Source organism: Narcine bancroftii, chromosome 8 (assembly GCF_036971445.1).
Source record: "Narcine bancroftii isolate sNarBan1 chromosome 8, sNarBan1.hap1, whole genome shotgun sequence".
NCBI lineage: Eukaryota > Metazoa > Chordata > Chondrichthyes > Torpediniformes > Narcinidae > Narcine > Narcine bancroftii.
Window position 1 is genome coordinate 19,123,268 of NC_091476.1, and position 18,113 is coordinate 19,141,380.

The 18,113-nt window shown below is 38.8% G+C and overlaps 1 protein-coding gene across 4 annotated transcripts in view; it reads right to left on the reverse strand.

Moving 5' to 3' along the window:
* The window catches only part of gdpd2 (glycerophosphodiester phosphodiesterase domain containing 2), a 69,852-nt gene extending 51,975 nt beyond the window's left edge, over window positions 1–17,877 (reverse strand). For 3 of the 4 annotated variants that reach the window (XM_069893049.1, XM_069893047.1, XM_069893050.1), the window contains exon 1: window positions 10,993–11,072. The gene's annotated coding sequence lies outside the window, so the exon portion shown is untranslated. Of the gene's footprint in view, window positions 1–10,992; window positions 11,073–17,800 lie in introns of those variants that run through there. The other variant, XM_069893048.1, reaches the window with a different exon arrangement.
* Between the last annotated feature and the right edge of the window lie 236 nt (window positions 17,878–18,113).

Consider the following 18,113-nt stretch of genomic DNA (forward strand, 5'->3'; position numbering starts at 1 on the left):
ACATGCCCAAATTCAATAAAAGTTAATTTAATGTTTCTCCAACTTTCTGCGTGATACAGAAAATCTGAAATTATCCAAGTGTTCAGCTCGATGTTGTCTATCATAATCCCCAACTTTTTTTAAGGAAAAAAACTTTTTGAAAAATATGTTGTCTGGTGTTATCATCTTATTGGACTCTGAAATCAGAATCAAATAAAGTAAACATCATTGCTGAAACCAAGTTTAGTGGGAAAGATCATAAGTCATAATGGCTCATTGCAAATATGAAGAACATTAATTAGAACATGAAAAATCTATTTATTACTCTTCATTTATCACAGTGAATGTTTGATCTCATTGGATTAATATTGATGGGTACTTAATGGCAGCCCAGGCATGATGGGGCACAGAGCCTGTTTCTATATTGTATGACTGACTTTATAACATTGCATGTTCTTGCCGTACAATAAAAGATTGCTCTCTGTGTTTATTTATTTCAGTGAAGCTTTTTTGACTTTCCTCCTTCTGAGCAGAGAATTTTATGCAGTTCTGTCCTGGGTAAACTTGTACCTCTCACTTTGTTCGTTTTAGTCACAGTGTTTGAGCTACCGAAAGAAAATAGACACCCACACCGAGAGCACTTCAGTTTATACAAATCTTTAATACAAATTCTAAAGCTGATATCAAACTACAATATGTAAGCCCTTCCCAATTATACTTATCAATGCCTGGACTGGTCCCAAATGCCGAGACGAGGCAACGACTGCACACTTGTAGTCGGTTGTCGGGGTACCGGTAGAAGCTTCTCCACCTCCCCCGACCGGGACGTTGGCTGGACTCTAGAAGTTCTTCTTCTTGCTGAGAGATGTTGCCACCTCTCGGAGAGCCTCCAACTTCAGCAGTGGGACCATGGCTTATATTACCCAAAAACTGCTTACCCAAGCACCTATTCCCAGCACAAAAAGAAAGATAAGCGAGCAAGCTAGCATGCCTAGGCTTCTATCGAATAACACAACTTTCTAGCTTATAATTTTGAATACAATGGTTTATTTTGCATCAAGGTTAGGTCTCTGCCTGAAAGACTGTGACCAAAACAAGCAGGAAGATTAAATGTTCTTGGTACACAGATGCCTTTTTGTCAGATAACTGCACCTCTGGTTCCCATGGTGGAATTTAGCTTATGTCTGCTGAGTCTCAAGCAGGTTACTGATTCTCAGCCTTGCAGGAGCAAAAAACATGGTTTAAATCCTCTAATACAAGTTCTTTATTCAAATGATTACTTTTATGACTTAGGAAGATTGAGTTGAGTTATTCTTGACTCATTTTACTTTAATGTGACAATGGCTGTTCACTTTGCATTGGTACTGTATTTTAAAGTAGAAAGTACAGTCATGTTCCTATCAGGGCTCTGCATGTTCTGAAAGTTAAATAGTGTAAATATGATGTGTACATGCAGCATTGCTGTACTTCTGATAGATTTTCATCTGCATGTGAAATGTGAGGATCTAATGTCATGAATAATTATTCCATTCAAGGAAAATCTTGTGTTTTTATAGGTCAAAGTAGGGTAATTCCTTTTGTATAATTCATTATACAATTCTTTATTTTTGTCATTATAGGAAACTAATCTGCGTTTATATACTCGCCATGCTATTATGAACAAATCTGTGGATGTGTGACTTTCCCTTTTAGGCTGAGCTCCAATCCAGTCCAAGCAGTGAGTGCTACTGCCTTACTAAAATTTGCACCAGGAGACATTTCTTCTGGCTGTATTCTGTTCACCATGAGGAACATGTCTTATATTGAAACCTCCTCCAGTAATCTTGTTTTTCACTTCTTCACTCTCCCTCTAGACATGTATTGATGGAGATATCTACATCTACAAAGGTCACTTTCCATTTTCAGTTTTTCTTGAATTGGGACAGTTAATACATGAATGTTGCTGCACACATCATGTTAACTCTTGATCAAACATTATATTCTTCTTTGCCATTATCACAACTGGTTTATGAAGTAATTTCTAAATAGTTTTTCCAGTTACTAACCACAGAAGATTACACAATATCATTGTGAGAATGAGGAGGACAGATTATTTCAATTATTACAAAATTGCTTTATGCACTGGTTGATCAAGTTAAACTTGTGTTTGGTTGAACCATACATACTATGAAGACCACAATTTTTCTCCTTGGATCTAGATTATGGAGGTTTTAGGGAAACTTCATTTCATTACATCTCCCCTGATTAAAAGAAATTTCATTTGTGAGTATTGAGGGTGGTAATGCCTGGAATTTTGTGGTGTGATTGTTATTTTCCACTTCTCAGCAATGCCAGAGGATTATTCAGGTTTTATACATTTGTTGTGAATTGTAAGAAGAATTAAACATTGTGTAAAATTAAGTGACTATACATTATATACATTTTGTCCAGTATTGACTTTATCAGGATGCCTTAAATGTCTTGTATTAAGATTTTTTTTAAAAATAAATTGCAAAATTTTGCAGTTTAGTGTTGTATGATTTGGAATTTCCAATAATTTTATTTATACTACTTGAATTTTACTTCATTAAAACTAAAACATTACATAACTCCACTATTATGTTGAAGACAGCAAGTATTTGTGACAAGTAATGAACTTTTTTGAAACCACACCCAATGAATGCACATGTGAAATGTTTCATTTTGGTAACAGAGTCTTACCTGCGTAAAGTTAACCTGATTAATTTTTTAATTTAATTCAAATGACCATGTTACCAATTTTTTCAGTATATTATTTTTTTCTCATGTAGTAATATTATTTTATCTCAATGTACTGTAGTAAACCCAGAGGACCTGAAAACCCAGCAGCAATAGAAATTCACCAAGACAAAATGGTTACTTAAACAAAAGTTGTTTTTAATTTTCTTTAAACATAAAAACTTTAACTTATTACTATTAACTTAACCCCTTTCTAATTCTAAGCACACATGTACATAATGTGTACATGTTCAGGAAAGTTCTTTGCTTTAAGAGTCCAATCATTCACTTCTCACCTCCAAGTTCACCAGTATCAGGCAATTCTTATACTGTGCATAGAATTTAACATTTATGAATTTTCACCAGGCTCTGGTGCTTAAAGATAAATAGTTACCACTCAAGGAAGTTCTTGTTGGTTTCAGAGAGAGATTTGTTGCTCGTTGGACACAGACAAACTGATTTACCCCAATCAGCCACTTCAGTGTCTTGCTGGAAAAACTTTCCCCATCATGGGTTTTCAAAATGATAACCTTTTCTTCCAGGTCACCACAGAGTTCCCCTCGTTTCCCTTATTTCAGGAGAAACGCTCTAGCCAGCCATTTCCTCTGATAAGGACTACAAGGATTTTGAACAGCTGAACTCAAAACTCACAACCAGTCTTCAAAATGGGGTTTTCAACAAGCCTGTCAGCTTGCCATGTTGCAGACTCCAAAAGCTCCTGCCCAAATGTAGAACTGACTTTTCTCTCTCTCTCCCCAAAGAATCACTTTTAAAAAAAATCTCTTTGATTGCAAAACCACATGACCCCTCTCAGAACAGAAAACTGCAACCAGACAGATTGCTGACACTCGAATCAGTTTCTAAGCCTGGACATTTGTTGATTTGAAGACAATAGTCCATTTATTCCACAACATCAGTCCAATTAACATCTACTTGTGAAGTCTCTATAGGCCTTCTTCAAAGTTTCTGTAAAGTCACTGTGGACATGAAGTCTCTGCTTATGCATAGCTCTCGCATTTCAAATGAGATGTCTTTTGTGAAGTATTAATGTCTGTTTGTGAAATGACCTACACTAAACCCCCCACAATCTCTTTTAAAGACATTTACATATAATATCAAATATAACTCGTAACAATACACATGTATTTGCAAGTTGGAATTAATTTGAATTTAAATTTGAACAAAATTTGGCAAATCTGGTAACCCTTGGCTTAGAGTACTGTCCTGAGGAACTCCTGCCCTGATATCTTTGGGCTCAGATGATTGACCTCCAACAAATACAATCTTCCTTTGTATGAAAACTTCTGTATCACAAAAATAGGTCCTTTGATCCACTAAATCTGTGCCAACCAACAAGTACCTTAATCGCGTACACTAATTGCAATTCTCCCATCCAACTACACACTAGAAATGACTGAACAAACTATCTGCAATTCCCTTTCTCTAATCAATGACAGGGTGCTTGTACCTTGAGAGGGAAGAGAATTAAGCACAACCAATTGTATTTTAATAGGAGCATATTGAAGATAACAAATGGCAATTGATAAAATTCACAAATATAAAACTGGTCTATAATATTTGAACTGACCATAGAGCAACTTGTATAAAGCTTAAATCAGACAGTAAATAATGAGCCATTAATAACGAAATTATTTTTAAAAAGGATTGGATTATAATTAGGGATGGCAATATTTCTCCTCTTGAAACACCACATACTCTCTTTATTCACCTTGTTCATTTCTCTGGCCCGTTGAATCAATTGCCTAAATATATGTTCAAGAGCTGATGCACATGTATACACTCCACTCTCACCTCTCCATATTTCCATAGATGAATAAAGCTGAGTTTGTCAATCGTGACAGAAAGGAGACTAAAGGGGCATGACAAAAACAATACCTGCACTGGGAACTTTCACAGATACTGAAAATTAGAATGGTTTTGAACTTCTTGTGAGTTGTTGGAGTTATCAAAAGTTTTCATTCAACAATGAATCTCTATACTCTAACTGATATGCTAAAAGTATCTTAGCTTCATGAAATAAAAATGTCATATTTGGATATATTATTGTTAAAATATGGTGGAGAATATACTTACAGTAAAACCCCTATTACCTGCAATTTGAGCAACTGGCAAAAATATCGAGGAAAATAAGTGAAAAAGAATAAATAAAAATTTAAATAAAAGTTTAAGATTATAAAAGTAAATGTTCTCAGAAGTAGAAGATAGGAGCAAATACAGTATTTAGCCAATGGAGTATCTTGGTCATGCTTTGCTCACAGCAGCTGTTTGAATAAAATGGTAACGCCAACAAACCTGACAATGGACAGAGCATCGACATGAAAGGTACATGTAAACTCAAAGTGAAAGTTAAAGGTGAAGAGCACCACCTCAAGTTCACATTAGTGCCAAATGGACATCATTCACGGCTTGGTGACAAAGCATGTGAAAACGTAAGCCTAGACAAGAGGGTGTACCACATTAACTGAAACAATGCACAGAACAGGAAGAAGGAAATGCTGGATCAATTTCCAGACATCTCCAAGGGGTTTGGAGTTTTACCATTCATCTATAAGATACAGTAAAATGAGGATGGACATCCAGTAGTGTAGGAAATTCTTGAATCTCTCACACTTTCGATTCATTGGGCATAATACCATGTTGCGTGACTCTATGTCCAAAAAATATAAGATCAGCAGTGCCAAAAACACATTTACTGGAATTGATCACAATGCCAAACTCATCAAGCTTCTGAAACGATAAGACTAGAAATATAATCAATGTAAACAAACACAAAATTGAGGCCGGTGAGTATGCGGACCATAAACTACTGGAATGTCTAAGCTGCATTCTGTAGACCAAATGGCATTCACAGAAACTCAAAGGAGCAGAAAGGAGTAATCACTGCCGTCTTTGTGACATCCGAAGGGTCAACTGGAATCTGATAGTAAGCACGTACTAAATCTCTTCACAAATATATGTTTGCCATGGAGATTTGCTGAAAAGTCTTGTAAATTGGGAATGTTGTATCTGTCAGGCATGGTATAATTGTTCAGGGCACGATAATCAGCACAAGGCCACCAAGCCCCAGCAGATTTTTTTGGAACCACATGCATCTGTGAAACCCAGCAGCTGTCAGATCTGCAGACTGTGACCAACTCTTGTATGTAGTCGAATTTCAATGTCACGATTTCAAGACAGTCAGGGGATAATCCACGAGCCCGAACTACCACTGGAGGATCCCAAATCTCTATATGGTGGGTTACTGTATGTTTAACATCTGTAGGACAATAGGGTCACTAGGCGAGGGAAGCACTTGAGCAAGACTTAGAAAGAGCAGGAACCAAGTTGAAGGCTTGTCAGGCAGCTCACAACATTGGAGGGATGACAAATGCATACAAGAGCTGCGGTCCACAACACAGCAATTTTTCAAATACACCAACGAAGGAAATTGTGACAAGGGATCCACCCCTAAAATGGAATTTGCCACGTTTGCAACTGTGAAAACCCACTGAAAAGGGTTCTTGAGTCCGAAATCCGATGTGAATGACCTCTGGCCACATGTTTGAATTTGAAACTTATTAGCAGCTGAAAGAACATATGACTGTGTTCATCCATGGTTGGAGAGACCACTGAAATCTCTGCACCAGAATCGGCAAGAAATTGAACACCCAAGAGACCATCTTTGAGGAAAAGACAGCGGCTGATGTGCCCATGGCCTGTATTGCTAGGCCTGGTCATTTCCTGGCTGCCATTTGTAGAAGTTGCAAGGTGCCTGATAGGACCTGGCAGCATCACCAAATCTCCAATACTTCCATCTGTTGGCTCTACTGTGTCTTCAACACCACGATTCTAACCAGGTCGATGGAAGGAATTCTGTTGTGTGCCCAAAGCCTGGACCTACATTGTCAGTGCTGCCATTTGCTGTTCCAACTCAGTTTTCTTCGATTGATATGGTGCTGGTTTTATCTTTGATTGGGAAAGTTCTGGCACTGCCTTCAATTGATAAGGTGCTGGTGCTTCACAAGGCGCAGTAAGCAGTTGTTCCAGTTCCATTTTGCTCCAGACTATAGCATTTCTTGTGTCTATAAATTTCACCATCATGAATGCCAACCAAATGATCCTATTTCGACAAGTCTGATCACCTGGCTGCTCTTCTAATCCCGCCGTACAAGCAGACTCAAAGGACTAATTTAACTTTTTAAAAAAAAATGTAATGCACAGCAATATTTGCACTGTAATGCTCTGGCTAAAGAACAAATTTCATGAAGTGTTCGTGACAATAAATTCTGATTCTGATTCTCAATGCCTCTGCATGAGTTTTTTTTTATGAGTTGATAGACTGTGAGTTAAACAAAGTTAAGTAGAAACAAGATCAGACAAATTTCTGGGTTTTCATGTTAAAATTCATTTATCTTTGATCTTTTTGAGCTTCCTTCTTACAAATCAAAGATCCACCTCTGCCCTCGGCTTAACAACCTTAGGCACACCTTTATGCTTTATGTTCTGATTGTTTTAAGTTGACACCCAAGTCCAGTCTTACTTAAAGATATTTATGATCTTCCTTTTATTTTTGTGTCTTTCTATTTTGTTTCTGACGTTGCTAATTTCTGTCCCATTTATCAGTGCCTAGTAATTGGTCTGAAATATTGCAAGGTGTGCCAGTGAAGATCCCAAACAGTCTAATATTTGGGAGGAAAAGGGAACTCAAATTTTCCATTTTATACCTATGGTTGCTGAGCGTGTGTGTGTGTGTGTGTAAAAATGCAATACTTTAAAAACTCAGCAGGTCGAGCAACATAATTTATGCTATAGCAAATGTAAAGATACAGAACCATTTTTGTGTCGAGCCCTTCATAAAGCTATGAGCAGAATATAGGCAGGTGGTCAAACAGAATGGTGGGGGGGGGGGAGAAGCACAGTCCCACAGGCAGGATGTAATAGATGGATAAGGGAGGGAGGGCACACCAACAAATGGGGGAGGGATATAGCTCTGTGAATGAAGAGGGAAGGGGGTAGAGAACTGGAGGAAAGAAGAGAGGGAGAATGGGGAGTGGTCCAGCAGAAACCAGAGAAGTCAAAGTTAATGCTATCTGATTGGAGAGTGCCCAGATGGAATATTAGGTGTTGCTCCTCCAATTTACGGGTGGCCTTGGCTTAGCATTGTATGAGTACATAGGCAGACATGTCAGCATGGGAATGGGGAGCAGAATTAAAATAGCTGATTACGGGGAGATCTCAGACATTGATGCAAACAGGGTGAAGGTACTCAGTGAAGTGATCTCCCAGTCTGCATCCAGTCTCTCTGATGTAGACAAGGCCACAAAGGGAGCACAAGATGCAGTAGATATCTCCCACAGATCCATAATCGCAGTGTTGCTTCAATTAGAAGGACTGTTTGGGGTCCTGAATGGTGGTGAGGAGGGTGGTGTGGGTGCATGGGAAGCACCTCCTGCAGTCACATAGGAAGATGCCAAAGAGGTAATGGGGAGGAGGGGTGGAAAGGATGATGATGGAGTCACAGAGGAAGCAGTCCCCAGAGAAAGCAGTGAGGGGGAAGATGTGTCTGGTGGTGGAATCATGTTGTAGATTACAAAAATTGCAGGGAATAATATGTTGGATGCAGAGCTGGTGGGGTAGTAGGTCAGGACAAAGTGAATCCGGTTCTTGTTGTGTCTAGGGCAGAGGGGGGCCAGGTCAGATAAGCTGGAAATTGAGTTAATGTAGGTAAGGGCTGAATTGATGGTGGTAGAGGGGAAGCCACATTTTTCAAAGAAAGAGAGCATTTCAGATGACTGGTAAACCTCATCTTGCGAACAGATGCAATGGACATGGTGGAACTGAAAGAAAGGAATAGAATCCTCCCAGGGGGCTGAGTGTGAAGAAATGTAGTTGTGGTATTTCTGGGTATTGATAGGTTTGTAAAAGTTTGCTCCTGAGATGGAGACAGAGAGATCAAGGAAGGGGAGAGTGTCACTGGAGATAGACCAGGTGATTTTGAAGTCAGGGTGAAAGTTAGCAGCAAAGTGAATAAAGTTGATGAGCTCATCACGGGTGCATGAGGCAACAACAATGTAGTCATCAATTTAGTGGAGGAAGAATTGAATGACCAGCATGGATTGCTCCACAAAGGTTTGCCTTCAAATATAAATGTAAAAGTTACAACTGAATTCTGCTCTCAAACATTAGAAGGGGGAGCATCCCATCAGGATCCCACTTTGCATGAGCTGATGACATCAGCTTTCAAAACAAAACTCTCTCACCCCACCCCTCACACTCACACTCTAAAACTTGTTTTGGAGCTTATGCCATGCCTGATAGAACTTGAGATATATGAATTAGATCTGTGCACAGCTTCTCCCCAGTAGAAAACAAATCAGTAATCATGATCAATTAGGTACATCTGACACCAATATTCCAAAAAGATTTTTAAAATTGCATGATCTTACTCGGTGAGATTTTAAAATTTTCTAAAAGAGTCCTTTAAATGGCTCAGCCAACGCGAGTTCCTCCTTCTCAATCTCTTAGAAAACTTTTGGTGACCATCTCATGTTAATCTTCAACTTATTCCTTTTTTAATTACTCTTTATTTGCCATATAAATAAAAAGAAAGTTAACTCCCCATTAGAATTCTAGGTTGAATTTTATTCCATAAATGAACAACTTGTAAGGGAACCCAAAGCTTTGCAATGGAATGTTTCTAAATTTCCTCCGAACTTTCCATAGTCTGAGAAGAATAAACTCCTTTCATCAGTCCCAGCATAAAACTGAAATTCTGCATCCTCTGTATCATTCACGATAATTTATTCTGCAGTATCTTTAGTCTCTGACATTCTTTTGGTGCTCGGAGTTGAATGCATCACCCCTGCTGAGCCATAACCTCAGTGCATGGATCAATGGCCCTATTGATAAAGCCAGGAAGCCCATGTAGAATTTTATTCTAGCTGTATCAACTTTCCATGCCACTCTCAAAATTTGTTTATTAATCTTTAGTCATTTTTATACCCATGTTATTGCTGTCACTTTAGTCCCACAATATTAATCTGGTCACAACTTTGTTACTTAGCATTTTTGAAAACAATACAAAAATAAATTACAACTCCTTCATTTTTCATCTCTATTATTAAATCAAAAAATTCAGTTGTGTTAGCCTGACATTATTTGCATTTAATAAATCTGTGCTTATTTTTATTAATTAGCTGACAATTTTCTCAATGCCACTGAAATAGAATCTGGCTATTGTTTCTAAATGTTGCTTGTTGCATGCACATTTAAACTTAGCACCAAGCAACAAAGAGTTTATATAATGGGAATAACAGTGTCACAAAGCAAGGACAATCAATGGCAGTTGTTGCTGATCTTCCTCTTACTCTTGCCGCATCCAATGCAGTAAAGCTTTAGCCCTGCTGATTCAGAGTTTTTGCTTCATATTAAGCTTTTTAAATGCTGTAAACTCAACTTGAAAGTGTCAGGAATCAGAAAAGTGCCAAGCAATTTGCTTCCAATAAAATTGGTTACAAAGAAATACACTGATCTAAACAACTACAGTGGTTGATGAGCAGAAATTATATTTCTTCAATTAAAACTTCATTGCAATTTGAAAATGTCAAGCATTCTCTACCATTTTGCTTGTGTCTCAAATTCTCTCATTTATTATGTTAATCATCTTATTTGATTACAGTTAATTTGAAGTTTTCCCTAGTCTGCTGAGCTCGAAATATACCATCTGCATTCTCTCTATAATAAAAATCAACTTTAATTCATGATATGTCTCTGATGTTCGTATGTGTTCTACTTGTTCATGCTGGTGCACGCTGGAGGCATTGTCTCAACTTTTGGCTCCTAAGTAACACATCATATGCAAGTCTATTTTGAAAATGATAATCTGATCAATTAAAAACAATCTTCACGTGGATATCTTATCAATGACCGTAACATTACATTCAAGTGACAAGTTTAAATTGTGTCCATTGCAATTCAAAAAAAGCCAGAGATTGACAGCATTGTAATACTAGTGAACTGTTGAGCATTCAAAGACAACTGGATCATCTTTCTTTTGTGCATTCTGCCTCCATGAGAACTTAACTTGAAAGAGTACATAACTGGGTATTGATAAATACATGAGTTCTGCTCGAGGGAAGTGAATTATTGCCATTTATCCAGATCTTATGTGCACTGTACTTGAGATGGAGATTTACTAAAACAGATGCGAAAAACTAGTAACAAATAATAGCACAAGATTTAAATAAGAAATACATATAATGTGATAAATAGGATTACCGTGATAAATTCCTCTGGGCTCGATGTTCAGTACTTGACTGATTTCTCACCAGATGTGCAGCAAAACTTTAAGCTTTAAAAGATCCGCCCTCCTTTCATTAGGGCTGGAATGGCTTGAAGTTTGAAAATAATTTATGCACTTGTTGAATCAGGGCCAGACTTATTGTGACATGCCTTCATTAACTATTGCAATACCTCAATCCTGTAAAGTGACTGCTTCTATGAAAAAGTTAATGCACTAGCAACTCAACTTGTTAAAAAAAGCTTGAAAATTTAATCCCATCTGAAAGTAGGGAGGTAGGATCTGGAGTGGTCAAATTGATGCAAAAAAAAATAATGCCATTGAAAAAAATGTTTTCCTCAGTGATTATTGACTGTGAGGCTCATTGAGTTGGGAACTGACCAGGCAGCAGAGGCAAAATGAAATTCAATACCTATATATTGTTTATTCTTCCTAGAACAGAGGAGAGGACATAGAAATTGAATGAATTATCACAGATTTATAGTCATAGAATCAAACAGCACAGAAATGGACCCTTCAGCTCACCATATCCATGTCAATCTTTTTGTCCATCTCCACTAATCCCACTTGCCTGCATTAGAATTGCATCCCTCTATGTTTTGCTTATTTAAGTGTAATTCTAAATGCTTCTTAAACATAATGACCAGGTGAAATTGGCAGTGAAGAAAGCGAATGCTATGTTGGCCTTCATTTCAAGAGGAATAGTGTATAAGAGTAAAGAGGTGTTGATGAGGCTCTATGGGGCACTGGTGAGACCTCATTTGGAGGACTGTGTGCAGTTTTGGGCCCCTTATCTTAGAAAGGATGTGATTTTGTTAGAGGGCAGAGGAGATTTACTAGGATGATTCCTAGAATGCAAGGGCTAATGTACAAGGAGCTTTTGGTAGCTCTTGGGTTGTATTCATTGGAGTATAGGAGAATGAGAGGAGATCTCATAGAGGCATTTCGTATTTTGAAAGGTTTAGATCGGGTGGATGCAGGTAAGATGTTTCCCTTGGTGGGTGAATCAAGGACAAAGGGTCATAGTCTGAAAATTAGAAGTTATCCATATAAAACAGAGATTAGGAAGAACTTCTTTAGCCAGAGGGTTGTGGATCTGTGGAACTCACTGCCACATACAGCAGTGGAAGCCAGATCACTGGGAGTATTTAAATAAGAAATAGACAAGTATCTAATTAGTGAAGGCATCAAGAAATATGGGGGAAAGGCCGGAAATTGGAACTAGTGTAGAGTAGCTTAGTGTAGATTTACGGAACAGACTCGATGGGCCTAGTGGCCTGCTCTGTTCCTTTGTCTTGTGATCTTGTGATAATGTTTATCTAATTCCATCACATCCACTGGTAATGAGTTCATATATCAACCATTCTTTTGAAAAAAATCTTACCCCCACATCCTCTTTAAAGGTCCTTCCTCTCACTCTAAACCTGGCCTCTTGCTTTTGATACTCCAACTGTGGGAAGCAGATGTAATTATCTGCCCTATCTATGCCACTCTTATGTACTCCTATGAGGTCATTACTCATCCTACTTTGCTCTGGAGAAAATAAGCCTATCCAATCTCTCACCATAACTTCAATCCAGGTAACGTCCTGGTGAACTTCTCTGCACTCTCTCCAGGACAATCTTACTATTTCTACAATATAGCAACCATAAATGTACATAATTTGCAAGTGCACCCTGCTGTAGCCTGGACAAGCTTCTTGATTATTCACATCATCACCAATTTTTATGTCATCTGCAAAGTTACTAATCATACCTCCAACAATTATGTCCAAGTCAACAATAGATATAACAAACAGCAAAGGTCCCAGTATCAATCCCTGCAGTATGCCACTAGTATCTTATTGGCAAGCTAATCTTTGGATTAATTAGCCAGCTGACTGTCGATCCCATGTGCATTGACCTGGACCAACTTATTGTGCAGCATCTTATCAAGGGTTTTGACTCAAATTGATGAAGAATTTTGAGCTGAAATGCTGACATTTCCTTTTATCATGCATCTACCCTCTCCACCACTCTCCTCTGTTACCTCCTCAAATATTTCAGTCTATTTTCAGTCAGAAAGAGTGTTGGATACCCCTAATCAATCCCCATCTTTCCAAGTGTGCATAAATCCAGTCAGATTTTTTTCCAATAATTTCTATGCCACTGATGGAAGTTGCACTTGGCTTTACCTGCCGCCTTTCTGAAATAATGAAACAACATTAGCTATTCTTTAATGTATCCAGGATTCAAATTATGGAGACATTTAAATTGATAATAAAAGGATCAACACACACAATAAGCTGCATGTTGAACAGATGGTTTCTCAAGACAATCATTTGAAGGAGAGGGATGGTTAATGGACTTTGCATTTTCATCATTCTCCTTTTGGTTTCAGGCTTCATCATTCTGTCCTACATTTCATTAAAAAAAAATCACCCAGCCCAGAAACTCATCTCTCAACGCACCTGGTCCAAATCAACCATCATGCAACCATTTACACTAATCCTATTTTATTCTCCTTATATTCCCATCAAATCCCACCAGGTTTTACCATTCACCTACATACCATGGAGAATTTACCATTAACCTACCAGTCTGTGCTCCTTTTGGAATGTGGATAGAAACTTGATCACCAAAGGGGAACCCATAACACTCTTTCTCTCACAGGTCTGATATTTGTGCCCATTAACTCAACAACCCTTCCATGGTTGGGAATGTACAGAGAACGGGAAGGAGTCACAGAGCATCAACACATTCCTTCTCTCTGATAACACCGAGATAAAGATGTAAGTTTGATCATATCATCTCCTTGAAGGAACCAATTCAAAGATTTTCTCACTTGATAGCCATTGCATTATAAGTAGTTAGCATCAGTTTTTATGTGCAAACGTTTTAGATTATGTCATGTGTGCTCAGTTGCTGAGCGAATTGAATATGCAGAATACATGAATGCTTATCATAATTTTTCAATGTTCCCTACGTCTGACAACTAAAAACAATGAAATGAATCCAAAAACCTATTAATCTGTTTTTGCAGTGAGGCTTGAAATAAAACTAAATTAACTATCTGTATTTCTGCGCCACTATTTTGTCTGTCAGCCAGAAATAAATTAGTGCTCCTTCTTCTCTACACTGACAAATTCCATCAAATCCCCTCTGACTCAGGATGCCTTTGGATGAGCATCTGAAACTCCCATTTGCAAGACATTTCAATTCTCTTTTCCATTCCCACATTGACTTCTCTGTCCTCAGCTTCTCCACTGCCAGGCTGAGGCCAAATGCGCACTAGAAGTACAGGACCTCATATTTTTCATGTGTAGGATACAACCCAATTTCCTATTTCAGGTATGTTCTCCTTTTTATCCTATACTCGCTCCTGCTAATCAACCCAGATCATTTCACATACCCACTTCTTTCCAACTCTCTCTCTCCCCCAAGTCCCTTGTTCTATACTTTCCCCTACTCCATTTGACCATTCACACTTGTCCCACTGATCTGCGATACCCTTGTCACACTGTTGCCAGCTGCTGACCATCCTTCCCTATTTAGGTCCACTCTTATTGAATTCCATAATCTTCAGCCCTTTATTGCTTCCAATTATCACCTCCCAGCTTCTGTTGGAAGGTTCTCCTTCCCTCCCCACTTGTCCCTAATTCTCAATCAGTTGCTCTGCTCCTAGATCCACCATTTGCCAGCTTCTGCCCACTCCTCTCAGTCATCATTTTAACTTTCCTCTTTCAGTCCAGATGAAGTGTCTTAGCCCAAAACGTTGACTGCCAATTTCCTTCCACAGATGGTACCTGACACCCCCCCCCCCACCTTCTAAATTCCTCCAGTACTTGGACTTTTATGTCTGCCAGACTCCCCTCCTTTCTGACAGCTTGATGATTTTGATGTCTCTGCTACTACTGAACACACCCCCACACCACAATCATGCTTTAGCAATCCTTCACTCATTTCCAAACCTTTTATGTCTATGCTCTTCCTCACTTTTCCTGTTACTTCTCTGCATCCCTCCCTACCTTCTTCACCACTCCTCCCTCCCTCACTTCACCCATTTTTCCATCACTCCTGTCCCTCACTTATTACTCCTCTCTTGCCCACTCCATCCAACACGCCTCCCTCAATCCTCACTCCCTCATTTCACATTACTCTTCCCTACTCCGCTCCATAACTCCTCCTTTCTCCACTGCTCCTCTCTTCCACCACTGCTCCCTCCCTTATCCATCATTCCTCCATCCTCTGCCCTGAACTCTTCTGCCACTCCTTCCTCCCCAGTTATTTCTCCACCATTCCTTCCTCATCTCTATCACTACTCCCTCCATCCCTTCTTTACTCTTATTTTTCCTCCCCTCCATTTCTCATCGGCCTGAACTTCTCTGCCACTCCTCATTCCCTCACCACCTCTCTTTTATTCATTTTTTGGAAAATTGTATTTATTAATCATAATAAATCATGCAATAAAATACAAATGAATAAAACGCAATACATACATTATATTTTTACCCCTTACAACCCCCCACCCCTCCCAATCCCCTTCTGGACTACCCAAAAAGAAAAGGAAGAAAAAGAGGAAAGAAAGAAGAGGAGATCAATTAACATAACACCCTTCAATTATTTGCCATGATTCAGAGCAAAACCATCAATGCCTGGGACAAATATCTTCACCTTTTATGTTATGTAGATCGACTAGGCAAGGCTGTCCTTTGTCAACAGCTCTATTTGCATTGGTTATTGAAATTTTGGCTCAGATGATTAGATAAGATAGTAATATTAAAGGTATTAAGGTGAAAGCGGATGAATATAAAATAAATTTGTTTGCAGATGATGTTTTGATATATTTAACACAACCCTTTTCTTCATTTGACAAGGTCCTACATAATAGGTTATTATGGAAAGTTTGGCTACACTTGAAACAATGGAAATCAACTGGATTTTAAAAAAATCCAGAGAGTGGTTGAGGGGACACTGTTCCAGATTGGAGGACCGTGATCAGTAGAGCATTGGAGTGTTATGCAATAAACATAAATGATTTAGAAAAGGATGTTTGTGACAAGAGGAGATTGCCTGATGAAATGAATATATGTGCCCTTTCTGAATGTGAACAAGGTTCCCTGGGTTTGCTGCAGGATCTAGATTAGATGGGGAACTGGGCTAAGGAATGGCTGATACAGTTCAAATCGGAGAAGTATGAGGTGCGGCATTTGGGTAAATTGAACCACAGTAGGACTTACTCGGTTAATGGCAATACCCCAAATAGTGTTATGGAGCAGACAAACCACAGTAGGACTTACTCAGTTAACGGCAATACCCCAAATAGTGTTATGGAGCAGACAAACCACAGTAGGACTTACTCGGTTAACGGCAATACCCCAAATAGTGTTATGGAGCAGACAAACCACAGTAGGACTTACTCGGTTAACAGCAATACCCCAAATAGTGTTATGGAGCAGACAAACCACAGTAGGACTTACTCGGTTAACGGCAATACCCCAAATAGTGTTATGGAGCAGACAAACCACAGTAGGACTTACTCGGTTAACGGCAATACCCCAAATAGTGTTATGGAGCAGACAAACCACAGTAGGACTTACTCGGTTAACGGCAATGCCCCAAATAGTGCTATGGAGCAGACAAACCACAGTAGGACTTACTCGGTTAACAGCAATACCCCAAATAGTGTTATGGAGCAGACAAACATTGGAGTGCAGGTACATCATTCTTAAAGATGGTGCACAGCAAATAAACAGAATAATGAGACAGAATCATCAGTTGGGACATTGAATACAAGTGCTGGGACATCATATTGAAGTTATACCCTTGGAATAATGTGTGCAGTTTTTGTCACCTAGCTATAACAAGGATATTATGATGTTAGAAATGGTACAGGTTTACAGATTTTGTTGCCAGAATGAGGAAAGTTGCGTTCTCACGAGAGACTGTGAAAACGAAGACTATTTTTCTTAGACTTTGAGAAATCTTTTTGAGGACCATAAAATCACAAGGGGCAGATAGAGTAAGGTGAATAGTAATAGTATTAGAACAGAAGAATCTTAAACAAAGTGCACAAAAATAGGGTGAGGGACTGGGATTTAAAAGGGACATGAGTGTACGGTTCTTCACTCATTGGGTGGTTGGCATTTGGAACAAGCTCCAGACAAAATGGTCGAGGGAAGTATGTTAACTTACTTGAAGAAACATTTCGATAATTAGAGAAATGGGAGGGGCTTGGATGACTATGGGCCTAATTTAGAAAAATAGGACTAAAGCAGGAGGACACATTGATTGGCATGGACAAGCTAGCTCTAGGGGCCAGTCTTCATGCTGTAAGACTATGAATCGAAATAAAAATATTTTAACCCAAAGGCCAGTCCACATCTATAAACTTATAAAGTATGCAGATCCCAAACCATCAACAACAATTAATTCATTCACATATTAACAGTACAAAATCTGCAGATACTGGAAATGTGAAATAGATTTCACACTGCTGATTCCATGTGGGTTAACCGGCTAATTTAGTGGGTCCATTCAGGGAAATGTGAAATGTCCCAACCTGGCAGAGAGAGTTAAATTCAACTGGGCTCTGGCACTTGATGGGGGAAGGAGTCAGAGCCAGGCCAAGTTAACTCACTAATCGCCTTCTGGCAGTGTGAAAGCACAACCTGCTCTTGCATTGTCACTGTTGGAGGCTGGACCACCCCCCCCACCCCACACCTTAAAATGCTGGGTTGTCAATTAATCAGGTAAATAAGGGTGCAGTGCAAAAGGCTCCCGAGTGCAACATGTCCATTAAGTTTACCTGCTTCCTAGTGGGGTTGGCAGTGTGAAAGATGCAAGGTTTTCAACCTGAAATATTAGCTTTCTTTTCTTTCCAAAGATGACATTTCCATATTCTGCTCTTTTTGCAAAATCTATTACGTTCAGTTGTTTCAGTCACTATAAAACACAATAAAAAAAAAGATCAGGAACAAACTATTCTAATTTTCATAGACAATCAAGGTCAAATGTGAAAAATTAGTTTTATTAATTGAAACTTCCATTGTTTGTTATGCCTTGCAGAGGAAATCCATTTAAGAGGCCTGGATATACATAACGGGATGTAGATAACACAT